The sequence below is a fragment of the Anser anser genome (assembly GCF_964211835.1).
Source record: "Anser anser genome assembly, chromosome: 3".
NCBI lineage: Eukaryota > Metazoa > Chordata > Aves > Anseriformes > Anatidae > Anser > Anser anser.
Window position 1 is genome coordinate 3,565,223 of NC_139722.1, and position 14,912 is coordinate 3,580,134.

The following is a 14,912-nucleotide window of genomic DNA, read 5'->3' on the forward strand; positions in this document are numbered from 1 at the left end:
ACTGAGCACAGAATTAACCCCAGGCCTCGCAAACTGTACATCAAGCTGCACAGCGAGCACTGCCTCTCGCCTCTTTGCTTGGTGGAGTCGCATGGCCCGAAGAGAGAAATTACTTTGCAGTAATGCTGTCAGAGACCAAAGCAAATCTGATGCTCCCAGATGTGCGGAGGGCACAGGCCTTGGCCTGTGACTGTAACTATCTTCAGACAGCGGATCCACCCATCTGAACACGAGAAGAAACCAAAGCATGCAATATTTCTGGCATTCTGCCTCTCCACCAGACCTGAGCTGGCTGTGGTGAGGAACCTCGTGCAAAGTCCCAGGGTTGTTCTAAGGCCCATGTTATGGAATCATTAAGGTTGGAAAAGCCCTCCAAGATCACCTGCTCCAACCATCCCCCTACCACCAATGTCACCCACTAAACCATGTCCCTAAGCACCACGTCCAACCTCTCCTTGAACACCCCCAGGTACGGTGACGCCACCACCTCCCTGGGCAACACATCCCAATGCCTGACTGCTCTTTCTGAGCAGAAATGTCTCCTAATTTCCAACCTGAACGTCCCCTGGCACAACTTGAGGCCATTCCCTCATGTGGTCCTGAACTCAGCTCTATTCACACCATCTGTCCTCAGGAATGACCGAGGTGGGGCCCTTCCAGGAAGCATGTTGGACCACTTTGTCTGTTCATCATGACCACAAGGGCTGACAGAGGACACACATGGTGCGGTTTATGTCTAAATGATCTTGTAAATAGGCCTTTGGGTTTGTTTTCTGTGTGTTTTGGTGATCTCTCTTCCAGCATGAATGGCTCACTCAACAGCCACTTGAAGCACAGAAACAGAAACCATAGCTTGCCAGTCGGTCTGACCTCAAGCCTGACTTTGGAGCCACTTCTTCCCAGCTGTGTACACAAAACTTGGCCAGTTGGGTCCAGACATCCAGAGCCCAAGTGATCAGCTTTGCCATGAGCAGCTTGATTCACTACGAGTAGGCATTGAGTGATATTTTAGCTGCCCTCAGCCTCCATCCAGCTGCTCTTCAGGGTTTGCACGGGTCTCCTACAGATCTGGTGCCATGTCCATGCAACCAGAATGCTCTAGCAAGGCTAGAGCATCTCAGAGGACACTAGGTTCCCACCTGTGTGCAGATGCATGGATGTCTCCGTTCAAGCTAATGACTCTAGGCTCCCTTTCCAATACTGCAGACCCTTGCAGACAGGCATGAATTGTTTGACCTCTCTGAAATGCCTGCCTTAGGCTGGGATGAGCAGTGCCTTTGGAAGTGCCTGTCTCTCTTCGCTGACTACAAAGGAGCTTGGGGTGATTAGCTCAGCTCTGGGATGTTTACAACGCGCACGGCAAAGTTTGACCAGAAGAATCTCACCCTTGGGCCTTTGCTATTCTGCATGTCCCTGTGTCCCTTCCAAGGCTGGGCTCCTAATAGGAAAAAAGGGGAAAAAAAGAAAGAAGAGGAGGCCCTCCCACTCTGTCTCTGCTTACATCGTCCTTACACTAAATGGAGAGGATCCTAATAGGATATTTAGAAGAGGTTAACTCTTCAGAAGCCTCCGTCTCTGCCCTACATCCTGGACGCCTGCCAGAGCAAAGCCAAGGATAACAAACCAGCTTTCGTTCAAGTATTCTGAGCCAATTAAAAAAGACAAATTAGTTTGGCCTTATCTCTCCCTCCTCCTCCCCCTTCCCACCCGAGAGACAAGAGGGGATTCGCGGAGGAATGTTTCTCCTCTCTGATGGCTCTGCCTCGCTGAACTCTTCAAGGTCTGTGATGGATGAAAGCTCTCTCTTCCATTACGCTTCCGACAGCCCGCAGGGTCCTAATGGGGCGGGGGGCAGGGGCAACGCTGGGGGGACCGGAGTGGCAAAGTAGGGAGAAAGCTTCACGTGGGCAATGAGGGCAACGGAGCTAATGGAGCTTTCTTCCATCCAAGCTCAGCCTGAGGATCTTAGCAACCTTGCAAGCCCCCATGTGAGATAAACAAGAACCACCCTGTGCTATCTGCCCTTTTCTTTTGTCGTTCTCTCTTCTCCAGCATTTTTTGACACGTGGTTGCTAGATTTTCTATGCATTGCAAAGAGAAATGCTGGCATGGCATGGATAGACCAGGAGGAAATAAAAGTATTTGACAGGAACGGCTTTTGGGAAGAACCCTCTGGTTCAGCTCTGGGCTTTTTAAAGATAGCATGTGCTGGTTTGACCTCTGCCATGGTCTGAGCTCATCTACATGAAAAGCAGGGCAAAAACATCTGAGCAGCCGCAGTGAGTCAGACCAGAGCTCTATCTGCTAACATGCTCTTTCCCAACCCTGGCCACTAGCAAATGTTTATGAAAAGGGTTTAAGAAGCAGGGCAAGAGGAGTGATACATCAGCAGGCTCAGCTGTGCTGTGGCCACATGCTCCCTGTGCCCAGAGTGGTTCAGATGGAGCACCCCAAAAAGCTGGGTGCTCTGCCTGAACCTCGTTGGGATGAAGAAGGATTGTCGTGCTGGGAGCACAAAGGCATTGCCCTGTGCAGATTTAGGATGGATAAGGGTGGCACTTGTTGGTTTGGGCCAAAACTGTGCCAAGCATCTCACTGATGATACAGACAGCCAAGTTCCAGTATCTGTGTTTGGCACTGCTTAAATGATTAGTAGATCAGTGCCCTGTAATGGAAAAGATCATCTCATTCCCAGGATTAGGAAGCCACTTGTTCTTGTTATTCATGATAACGCTGAGCTCTTGTCATCCTACTCTTGCACTGTCTGCATTTCACAGCTGGGGAGATGCATGTTTACCTGATGAGACACTGCAAGAAGGGGAGCTTAAACCCCATTTTGTTTTCCAGACTAGCACTCCACTCCCTGGGTAGCTAACCATGCCATGCTTGGCTACCTAGTTTACTGGGGAAGGCAGAACAGGACTCGAGGCACACTGCAGTAACCCTAAGGTGTTCTGTCCCCATTCTATGGACCCGGTGATGAAAAAAGCCAAAGCATCCAAGCAATTCAGGAAAACAAGGCTTCTTGGTTTCCACCCAGTCATAATCTCCTAGACTTTTTAGGTACTTTGCGATATACAGGTTCTAGGAGTCTAAATAGGAACACTCAAGGATGTTTTCACAGGAACAAGACAGCAAGAAAGATTATTTAGAAAGGTCCTGGTGAAGTTGCTAGTCCCCTTTGTGAAACTTTGATTGGGAAAGAGTTGCATGCACTTGACTTTTTATCAGTGGTGTTCAACAGACACGTGGAAAAACAGCAGCAGGCCAGGAGGGACAGCAGGAGAAAATTGCTCTCAGAGAGGCAGGGGATGAAAAGGCAGAACAAACTGGAGTTCCATGCAGAGATGATGCTCATTTGCACCTTGTTATTTCCATGTGATTTGGGCTGAGATCTGAGTTGGTAGTGTTGGTGGTAGGGGGATTCTCTTCTTCCTGTTTGATTAGCATGACCAGGCAGATGTCACTGCTGTTACCTATCAGGATGCAAGAGAGGCCCAGATTTCCCACAGCATGAGCACATCTCAGAAAAGAGCAGTGCAAGGCTCCCCCTGCCTCACCCCACCGCTTGCCTCTTCCCCACCACCACCACTGCTTGGGAAGGAGATCATCAGAGGGAGGTTAATCCCTTATCTGCATCCTTATCTGCCCTGCAGGCAGGAGTGGTTGGGACGGTATGGACACCCCTTGTGTGAGACCTAGACTAGAGAAAAAGGCTCACAAATTGTCTAGGAGGTGGTAGCCACGTTGAGCTCCTGGAGACGTGCACAGATCTGGAGTGGTTCACGCGGGAGCCTCCATAATGTCAACTTGTTAAGGACATGACAGGACAAGGGGGAATGGTCTTAAACTAAAAGAGGATAAATTTAGACAAGACATCATGAGGAAATTCTTCTTTGTAAGGGTAGTGAGGCACTGGCACAGGTTGCTCAGAGAAGCTGTGGATGTCCCATCCCTGGAGGTGTTCAAGGCCAGGCTGGATGGGGCCTTGGCCAACCTGATCTAGTGGGTGGCATACCTCTCTATGGCAGGGGGGTGGATTTAGATGATCTTTAAGGTCCCTCCCAACCCAAGCCATTCTATGTTTCTATGATTTTATAGCCTCTGCATAGCGTCTGTGCCAGCAGGGTCTTTGGAGAGATGCAGGCCGAAGCCTGTCATGGCCTCACCAGGGCAGAGCAAGGCCGTGACAGGAGGGGCTTCAAGGAGCCTCCCAAAGGACCCGTGGGGCTTGAGGCCAACACCACAGCACTGTCACTTCAGTGCCGGGGACAGAAAGGTTGAAAGACTGTCAGAGGCACAGGAACGCTCCCTCAGAGGGGCTCCGGCCAGGCTATAAAAGGAGCTGGTCTCTGCTAAATTCCAGAGGGAGGGAACACGCTGTAATTACTCCGGTGCTGTCTCGATCGACAGTGGCACAAACCAGAACCTTCCAGTTCTGCGGTGGAGAACAACAACAGGCGAAAAAGCCTTGTGCCCTTGAAAGAGGGAGCGTGCAAACTAAAGTTTAGTCTGAAGCTCCACTCCTCTGCAGGCTCAGCCCTGGCCTTGGAGAGGGGACGTGCGTGTGGGCTGCTGGGAGAGAGAAACAGTGGGAGAAAAAGCAGGAAGGGAAGAGGTGGAGGGGGAGACGAGAAAAGGAGAAAAGAAAGATGTAGGATAAACATATCCCAGCTGATAAGCAATCAGGGCCAAGACGGGAGGGGCTGGAAAACCTGCTCAGAAGGATTGAATGGGGGGTTTCTTTTCTTCAGCCATGCAATGAAAGGCGTCTCTATATGCAAGAGCCTACAGCCCCTCCCTGACATGCTGAGGGCTGTGTACACAGACCAAAAAAGCACTGCATGCTCCCCAGGGCTGGGATCCCACCTCCTCCTCATGTGCAGATGACCAGCCTGATTTCCAAAGGGTCTGGAGCACCACTGTTTCTGTGGGTGTCAGAGCAAATTAACATAAAACAAACAAACAAACAAACAAACAAACATTGGCATCTCGGTATAGAGAATCTGTGCTGAGAGCCAAGAATTTGTGAGAATGCAAGGTGAATTTGTGAGAATATAAGGTGATCTCCAGTATTGCAGGGTCAGGGGAAAAGGAGGATTTAATAAAGAGATCCTGCACACAGCAATCTAGGACTGATGGAGGCCAACCAGAAGGCAACAGATCAGCAGGAGCAGAATAGGATCTGATTGCAGATCAGAATCTGGGCATAAGTCATCTGGTGCAAAGGATGTTAACTCCACACTGGGGCGTACAAACCAGTGCAGAGCCTGGGATGTGGGAGCTCCAGACAGCTCGGTGCTGGAGCACAAGTTCCAACTTGCAGCATCACATGAGGATGTGGGAGAAACCAGAGGGAATGCAGAAGACGGTAACAAGGATGAGCAGGAGACTGGAAAACACAGCCAATGAGGAACAGTTGAAGGACACAGAGTGTTTAGCTCATAGATAAAACACAGGGTAAATGTGATATGTACCTCATTTGCCTAACTGTCTAGGGAGAGAGAAGAGGGGGAGAACAGTGTCTCCAACACCGGTGGTTTACAAGAACAGGCTGCACAAGGAGGAAAGGTTAGGGAGAGCCAAGGGAGGAGTGTTTGGACTAGCTGAGATTTCAAGGGCTCCTACCTGTTACAGTATTCTTCAATCCTCTTCTCTTTTTATTCCTCTGTTGCTGCAGATTTGCTCAAGATTAGCTCAAGTCTCCCTCCTCATTGTCAAACCTTTTAGCCTGTGGCCTAAAAGGATATTTTGGACCCCATTTGTTTGCTCTCCTCAATAAAGATCTATCAAGAGCTTTGCTCAGAATTGCAGGCAGAGCTCAGGTAAAGCATTTTCCAAGCAGCACATGTACAGAAAGTCTCTCCTGCAACTCTTGACTAGTAAGAGAATTGCACATTGATAGTGAAGTATATGAAAGTGAGTGAAACCTGCCTTTAAAGAAAAAAAAAAAAAAGGTAACAGAGAAAGGATGAGTCTGTTCTGAGGAGGTGTAGCTCTAAATCACACAGCCTTGCTGTTTGATTATGAACTGCAAACCTCTCAGTGTAAAAGGTTAAGAAAACACTTCCTGGATCACTCCAAGTTTTCCCAGTGAAAATTCTCACTCTGGTTTCTCTATCTACTTTGATTTCCTGAGCAATAAACCTTCCCTTGAGCAGAAACACCATGGCCATGGAAAGAGCTGTGCCCTCAAAAGAGTAGGAAATCTTAGAGTTCATTTACCTAATTGGCCAGGAAATAGGTGGCAAGTCTCCCTCAACAGTTCTCCCAGGTATGTTGAAGTCTGGAATCTCTATCCATCAGCTGGGTAAGGAAAAATATCTGCCCACATCCTTTTCCTAAATCTCCCTTCACTTTTCATGAGTCATGGCATTCAAAGCCCTGATGGTCTCACCTCCCATATAGCACAACCCATTATATTTCACCCCTGCAAGTATGATATTCTAATATAGCTCCCTCCCGTAACTCAAGAGCTTGCACTTGGCTAAAACATCACAACCAGAAAGACATCTGCTCTTAATTTAAAGGTATCCAGGGATGAAGAACCTGGGTAGCCTATTGACTAATTATCCTCAGCAGTAACCACAAGCCTGGGTGGTTTGGCTCTGCTCTGCAGCCCTGGGAAGGCCAGTTTTTACTAGATTAAAGAGACCTTTTGCATCAGGCATTTTTCTCCCCAAGCAATTCTTCTCCAGTCACCTCTCCATCTCCTTTTCTGATAAGCCGACCAGAACAAGTTTTCTGAGCCTGTCATGCTAAGGCTTTCTCTTCACTCTTCAGATAATTTCTGTAGCCCTTTTTTCCATGCCCTTTCTCATTTTTCAGCATCTTCTTTAAAGCAGAGTCATGGCTTTCCCATAGTCTGACGACTTGCATTTGCAGAGAGAATGCTTCTTTGATTTAAGTTATGTAGCCTTGTTAGACATGGCAAGAAAAAGAGACAAGAGGTTTTACAAAGGCAAATTGGGATGTCTTCATCTTTCACTTTATGTTTTCATATTTTCATTCCTTCTTTCCTGTTTTCAGTGAAAAATAATAATAAAAAGTTGACTATAGGCGATATTTGGGAAAATTCTTGTATCTGTGAGGATGTTATTTTTCAACTCTGTTTTCTGAAAAGAGTGAGAAATTGTCATAAATGGGAACATTTCCTACTTTTTTTTTCCCTTTCCACCTAGGTATACCATTCAAGGAAATGGGGAGCACCTGCAGACACCAGCCCATGGTCACCCACACCTTGCCATAGCCTTTGCCCTTGACCAGCCAGCTGTTGAGCTTCTCAACAAAAGGTTGAGCATCCGAAGTCTGAAGTCCTGCCTAGAAGATGTGACCTGCACAAGCAGGGATTCCCTACCCACAGCAATATTGACCCTGAGCTGCAGGGATGTTTAGCTTTTTCCTTGCCTCTGGCTCCCAAGAAAGGTGGCTAAGAAACAGAAGAACCCAAGGAGTGCTGGGTTTCACAGGCAGAGCTTTGCACCATCCTGTCCTGCAGCCAAAATAAAACCCATAGAGTGCGTAAAAGTGGGCATCCTAGCAATGCTAATGAAAGAATATAAAATCAGGGCAAGGACGGAGCAATGCTTCCCCAATACTCTCTTCCAGCCTCTAGCGAGTTGCACGCACATGACATCCTGAGCTGGACAAGCTGATCTCATGCTTAATGGCCCTCGATAGACTGTTTTTCTTCCACTCAACTGTCCGGTTGCTTTTCTGAACCCGCATGAACCTCTAGCTGGGCTTGAGTTCATCTCGCTGGGTTTGATCCCGTGCCCTGGTGTCACGAGGCCAAGCCTCTCGCAGGCGTGAGGTGGAAGAGGTGGCGGGGGCCAGAGGAGCCCTATCAGCCTTACCCGCTGCTGAACTCCTGCTGACACCGAGAGGAGCCGGCCAGACTCTCCGGGATGCTGAGCGCAGGGGAACTGCGACGGCCACGGTCCCAATAAACAGGAGGGGAAAGACAGAAATTGGTCCGCGTAAAAAATGAGAGGGGGAAGTAAGGGGCAAAGTGAGAAGGGAAACGTCTGATTCATTATGCGCTTGTTTTGCTTTTGTCTTCTCAGAGGAGGAAGAGGATGGAGCGCCGTCGAAGACAGAGACAGGAGGACGTTTCCTGGCCCAGGCTGGGAGAGGATCAGATAATGGGCAGATAACAATAGAAATGATGACTGAGACGAAACCGCAGCCATCACTGGGCAGAGAGAGCACAGCCAGAGCAGCCAGAGGCTGAAGAGGAAGAGAAGAGAGCACAAAAAGCTTTGGTGCATGAGCTGTGCTCTGTGGTGAGGTCTGGCCCAGGTAGGACCTCCATGAGCTGAGAACTTCCAGGCCTGCTTCATGAGTGCTTCCACATTTTTATTTGGGGTCTGAAGACTCAACACCAAACTCATAGCATAAACGTGTGCAGGGATGGGCTGTAACCATTTATGATAACTTTTTCTGCTCACCATGGCTCATGTTCCTAGATTCGCTTTCCTTGTTTTGGTACTTCAGATGCTACCCCTTGAGCACCAGGTCTGCCAAACCCCCATCACAGTAGGATTTCCTCTAATCTGATAGGTGCTGTCCTGTACAAAGGAGCAATAAATCAAGCTAACTCTGAAGGCCCTCTCAGAAAGGTCTGTTCTGGGTTCTCCATTGCAAGTGAAGCGTGCTGTGGTCTTCACACATCTCCAGGGGTCAACATGCAAACGTAGGCATCCGGGGTATGCAAACACAGATGCAAAAGTACTGGTAGGCAAATGCCAAAGTCCCAGGCTGAAGCCTGTGTGGTATGCATGAAAAGTGCTGTTGTTCATGTCTGAATAAGTGGTAGACAGGGCACACTACCAGGTATGAAGTAATTTCCAACATCAGACCTCAATAGAAACTGACGCAAGGTGCATATGCATGTACCATGTACCTTCTCCACTGGGGAAAGCATCTTGGGTGGGATTACTCATAGCTTCTGCAGCTGGAGAGCCACCTGCATCCCACCTTAGACAACGTCCCAAAGGGCAATGCTGGCACCTGTGCAGAGAGTTTGCCCAGGGTTCATATTTGCAATTCACTTAAATTAGTCTTGTCTCGAGAATAAACTCTGGAAGGATCGAAATTGGTCCTGAGTAGCCTTTAAGAGCTCTGCAGACTCTTCCTAGGCATCGCAGAAAAGCTTTGACTCTATCTATTAAACGGGAGTGCAGGGGTCTGTAGCGTGACATGATTGCTTATCCTTCCACATCAAACAAGCCAGCTGAGCTGACACCAGCGCTGCTGAGCCGCTGGGGTGATGGATGTGCAGCTAGAGCCACATAATGCATCCCCTCGCCCAGGGGGAGGCAATCACCAGCTGAACCCAAGGTCCAAAATCAGAGCTGTCCTCTGCGTGGTGGCACTGCGAACCAGGCACCAGTGAAACAGCCCAAGTATGATTCATAGTGGCTTCTTATTAAGAAGACATTAATTATTTTATGGCTTCTACAAGTGACTACTGGATATACATACTTTATGAGGAAGTATCCCGGCTGCAGCTTCTTTACTGCTTCTTTACTTCTTTACCAGCCTACTGGGCTTGATCAAAGCAAAACAAGAAATGATCAGCAGGGACCCAAGCTGGCACATCTGCCTGCAAACACCTTCTGATCCTAACCCCACACACAGAGCTAAGAGGGAAGAAGAAGCATAAAATCCCACCAAGGAGGGAGCAGAGAGCACCTCCTGCTGCCCACCTTCCTCCCACCAGAGTCTACAGTGGGCTTGAAAATAGTGGTGCTGCTGACTTCGGCCAAAGGGTGGTAGCCAAGGTTGGTGGGTATCCAAGTGAAAGCAGGTTGCAGTACTCAGGGATGATGCTCAGCACCACAAATAGCCCATGCTCTGGGTTGATAACATCATTGCTGCTCTTACCATTGCCCGATAGACCAAATTGAGCATGCTTGCTCCTACCTGACCATATCTCACCTTGCTGTGTTAGCATACATTGAATGTGCTTCTCTTTCCATGTAGCAGCTGAAGTAACTGTGTTTGCATGTTGTTATATAGGGGATAGGTTTTGAAGTTTATTAACTGCAAGAAAAAAATGCCCATGATGTCACCTTGTCATGTTTTTACTTTATGTGGGTAGCTCTTCTTTGTCCTTCATCTCCATCCCCAACAGTTTTTAATCCATTGACTGCTTCAATATGTTAAGTTGCTGGGTGTTTTGTGAAAATAGATATCTAGGTATGTGAAAGAGACATGAAAAGCCACGGTGGGAGCTCAAATAGAATAACAGCTGGTGAAAAAACACCCAGGAAAGTGCTGTTAGGGATGACCCCCACTGCAGGACGAGCCTGTGCTCACCCCGCTGGGCCAATTCGGCTGCAGACAGCCAGGTCTGCACCTTCTGGAACTTGCAGAGGGAACCAGACAGGACATTAATCCTGACAAATAAGCACACCAGTTAAAAATACTGATCATGGAGGTGGGCAGAAATTTCGTTCAATAAAGTGCTGGCTGCAAATAGCTTGCTCAGCTCAGGCTGGCAGCCCCCTGCCATCACCCCGTCCCCCTCCCTCCCTGCGCCGTGCTGGAGAGGGGCTCCTATCTCCTGAGAATCCCGATAAACCCTCCTCTCGCGCCTTCCCCTTCCCCCCCGAAATAAAAGTGAGCTGTCTTAGTGCTAGGATGCAGAAACCACTTCCAAGCCAGCATTACATCAACATTGCAGCTGATAAAGGGATGCACAATGGAGTGTTAGACTAATAGAAAAACACAGCTCAGATAAGGCAGGCTCCTGATAGCCTGGGCTGATGTAAAATGCCATTGTCTCCCTTTCTGTCAGCTGAGTCATGGAGCGATAGGGAATTCCAGTGGCAACGGGCAAGTCAGGGGTCAGAAACCACAGGACCTGGACGATGCAAATCCCCCAGCGTGGGCACTGGTGGGCAGACGGAGCTGGGGTGGGAGGATGCGATGGGGAGGCGCAGGTGGTGGCAAGTCCCCGTGGCTGCAGGGGTGAGGAGAGAGGCAGGAGGAGAAGGAGCCAGGCTTCAAGGCTGCTCCAGACTCTGTGTACAGGGATGTACCCGGTGCAGATTCCTCAGCACCACCAGTCCTGGCATGGGACCCATCAATTTTAGCATGATTTCCTTGCTGTTACACCTCCCTCCTGCTACCCCACCCCTCTCCATCTCTATTCCCTGGGTACTGTGGAGTCAGGGAGGGTGGGAAGCTATCTGGAGATACGCAGGGGATGGGATGCTGACTGCACTGCCCTGTCTCCAAACTCTTTTGGGTCAAGATCATCTCTTCTACAGGGCTTGAACAGCACCAGGCAAGAGGGGTTGGGTCCCAGTTCAGGCCACCATCTCACACCAATCCAAGTGATAAGGTGGGAGAGGCATGGAGAAAGACACCATGCCCACACCCCGGTGCCCGGAGCCAGAGGAGGATGTCTGTCTCCATCCCTCCTGTGAAAGGGAACTCCCAAAGCCTGCCCAGGGCCGTGATTAGTCCCCCGGCCGGTGGGCGAGGGTGTTTTTCTCTCTCGGGGCTCCACTCTCATTTTCCTGTCCTGCCCTTTGATCTCCTCGCGCACAGTCCCAGCCTGTGAGGCTGCCCCACAGGAGGAACTCCAGATTACAGGATGGGGTTATGTCATTTTTCCAGCGGATGTGCCAGCCTGGCTTTTCGCTTGTTTTTCGTGCCGGCACTGCGCTCACTGGCCAGATCGATCCCTGAGAAACACCGCGGTGGGGATGCTGCAAAGACTTTGTGCTCCAGTGAAAATCTGGGCCAGACAGATGGGAGCCAGGAGATGCTCGGGAACCAGCCCTAGTCCCTCTGTCCGTGCGGGCTCACGCTCCGTGAGAACACCCAGGCCCTTGGAAGGGGAGCAAAGCGACAAGGTCATTGCTACAGGGGAAGAAGACTTGAAACTTTGGTGACATACACAGCCAGATCTGGCTGAAATTCTTCATGGATTTCCCTCCTGTTTCACCAAAAGTGGAGACTTCCGCGGAAAAGTAACCATCAAAAATTGTGTTTAACAAAACATTCCTTTGCATTTTCCTTTCTGAAACATTTCTGGTGGAAACCTTTCTCTTCTCCCAGACTTCTTACTGGTCAGACACTTGGGGACCAGTTCCTCATTATCCAAAGTAGAAGCAAACCCCAAAAACTTGAAAAGTGAGACAGGAGGATGGAGAACCAACACCCACATGATGGGGAAGAAGCCAAGATGGCCAGAAAAAACTTCTGGAAGATTTTGGAGGAGACCCTTACTCAGCAGGGTCTCCTCCATGATGTACATCTTCTCCACCTGACTTGCACATCTTGATCTACCTATGCTCTCTCTCCATTAATAAAATGACAATGACCAACTGAAGGAGCCTCCCCCACCAGCCCTTCTTCAAACTCTTGTGAGTGTGGAGCAAACCTCCTTCTGATGCCAACAGAATGGATGGAGGGTGCTTGACTTTGCTATCACGGTGCCTGGCCTTAGTTCTTTGGTGCACAAGGAAGGACAGAAGATCTTCTCCTTTTGGAAGAAGAGAGTGCTTCAGGATTAACTGCCTTACTCTTTAGGACTGCTGGGGTTACAGTTTGAGCCCTGGTTCCATTACCTTGTGGAGGTGTTGTGAAGGACAAGGACAACCTTCCAGAAAGTGCTTCCAAAATGCTAAAGGCTTCTTCTGAGTCAATCAGGATGAAGTGGTATTTTAGAGGTTGACCCACGCTCCCTCAGAGCTCCGTATCCTCCAGGATGTTAATAATTGTGTGAAATGATGCACGCAATTAACAGCATCACCCCTCCTGGCAGCACAGGGTCCCTGGAACAACCTCCCTGTCTCTTTTCCAGATGAGGCCATGACACCTTTTTCTCAAGGCCCCTTGAAGAACTGGGGACTTGCAATGCTGTACTGCAGCCCAAAAAAAAGATGAAAGAGTTTCTTCGCGACACATTTCTCTGTTGAAATGATCAAAGCTGCCCAAGGGCTCAACACACAGTTGAAATGACCTCAGTGCTGAGCTGTTTCCCTCCCCTGACCTCACCGATTCTTAGATCTGGCTTTGAAAGGCAGAAACTGTGTTGTGTTAGCTGCAGACGTGGTTGGACTGGGGAACAGGCTTCAGAGACCCAGGGATGGGGGATGCGGGGTCAGTTCTGGATTTCAGGAAACAGAACAGCTCGGGTCTGGTCTTAGCGTCTTGCAGATGCCCCGTGCTGTGTTTTGGAAATGCCTCAGTAAGAAAAGTTACGAAACACGAGGGTTTCCAGACCAGATCCTCAAAGATCTTTTGAAGCCAACGGGATTTCCTTATCGATATGACGGCGCTCTTGTGAAAAACCTTTAACTCCCCTACTACAAAACCCACGGGGAGATCTTCTTTATCTGCAGAGAAATGCACGGCGCTTGTCCTCTTGCAAAGATCTTGGATGGAATTCAACCGAAAGATCTAGGGACCTAAATTTAGGACTTCTGATAGTCGTCCTCATTGAAGATGCACTGGAGCAGCTGAGATGCCCACCCGGGCTAGAAGGTAAAGGAAATAGAGGTAATTCATGTCCTTCTGCACCAGCAACAGGGGATTAAGTGGGGATACCCCAAGGCTGACTAAAGCCTGGTGCCTGGATTAGTTTTTATCTGCCTGCATGGACGGGATCCCCAGTGACTGCTGTGGGAGATCGGCCTTCATGCACGTGTTGGGAGAGGGGCTATGAGGACAAACTCCAGAAGGTGCAGCTGTGCTGCTGCAGATGGTTTATATTCGGAGAGCTGGGATCCCACCCGTCCACTCATCCTTTTTCAAGAGAGACAGAGACCGCTGAGTTTCTGCGGGGGGAGAAAAACAGTCTGGCACTCACCCCTTGAAAGTTTTCCAGCCCCTGGAGTAGATGACCTCAGTATGCCTTTTTCATATCTTCTACCACAGATATAGGCCTAACGTGAGCCCACTGGGAATTTTTGGACAAAACTACTCTTTTTTTAGTTGTTTGAGCTGAGGCTTCTCTGTGGAAATGTACTTGTTTCGGTGAATCCTATGAAAATCCTCAGTTGTGGATGGGATTTCTGGCCCACGGTGATCACATTTCTCATCACACAGATTTCAAGATCCCTACAGCCCAAGGCAGGGATTTAATTCTCAGTTTCTCAGCACAGAAATTCGCTTTTACTCTTTGACATCTCATTTTAATGTTTCTCTGTAACTATCCAGAACTAGGCACAAGGGTCTACTGCTTTGTGAATAAGAGGCTGAAGAATGGCTTTCTCACCTGAAAGTTGTGTCAGGATTTCAGCCCTGCATGACATCATACACTTTTTTTGCGCTTGTCTTGAAATAAAATAAAATAGGAAATGTACAACCTCTCAAAAAACAGCATCTCATATCACAGCACTCTTTGATTGCAGCGTTTTCTCATGTTCATTTTGGATGCCATCAGCTTGACACAACGTAGAGACATCTGTGTTCCATACAGCACCACATACCTTCTCCACCTCTGAGATGAAACTCAGCCCTTGCAGAGTGGCTGGAGACAAATCTTCCCAGAACCATTAGTGAAAGCCCTGGTCCATCCCAAGGAATCCCTTTTCCTGCAGAAGTCCCAGCTGAGCACCGTCACTGCCAGTCTCCTGAGAGCAGCCGTGGGGTTAGGAGACGCACACCAGCAAGCAGAATGCCACTTTTGGCCCTGATAATGCTGCCCTCAAATTCCTGTTCAAACCAACCCACGGCTCGCAGAAATCCTCCGTGATCATCGCCACTAAAAATACACCCCTGTGAAAGCTGGCTCATGAGTAATGTGACAATGTCCTATCTGAAGACAAACAAGTTGAAAGGTCCAGGTTGTTTGGGTTTGTTTTGCTTTTCAGGGAGGGAAAGGAGTTTCATTTTCAACCAACATCCTCGTGTCAAAGCTTGGAGTTGAAAAGAGAGCTCGTGTCTTA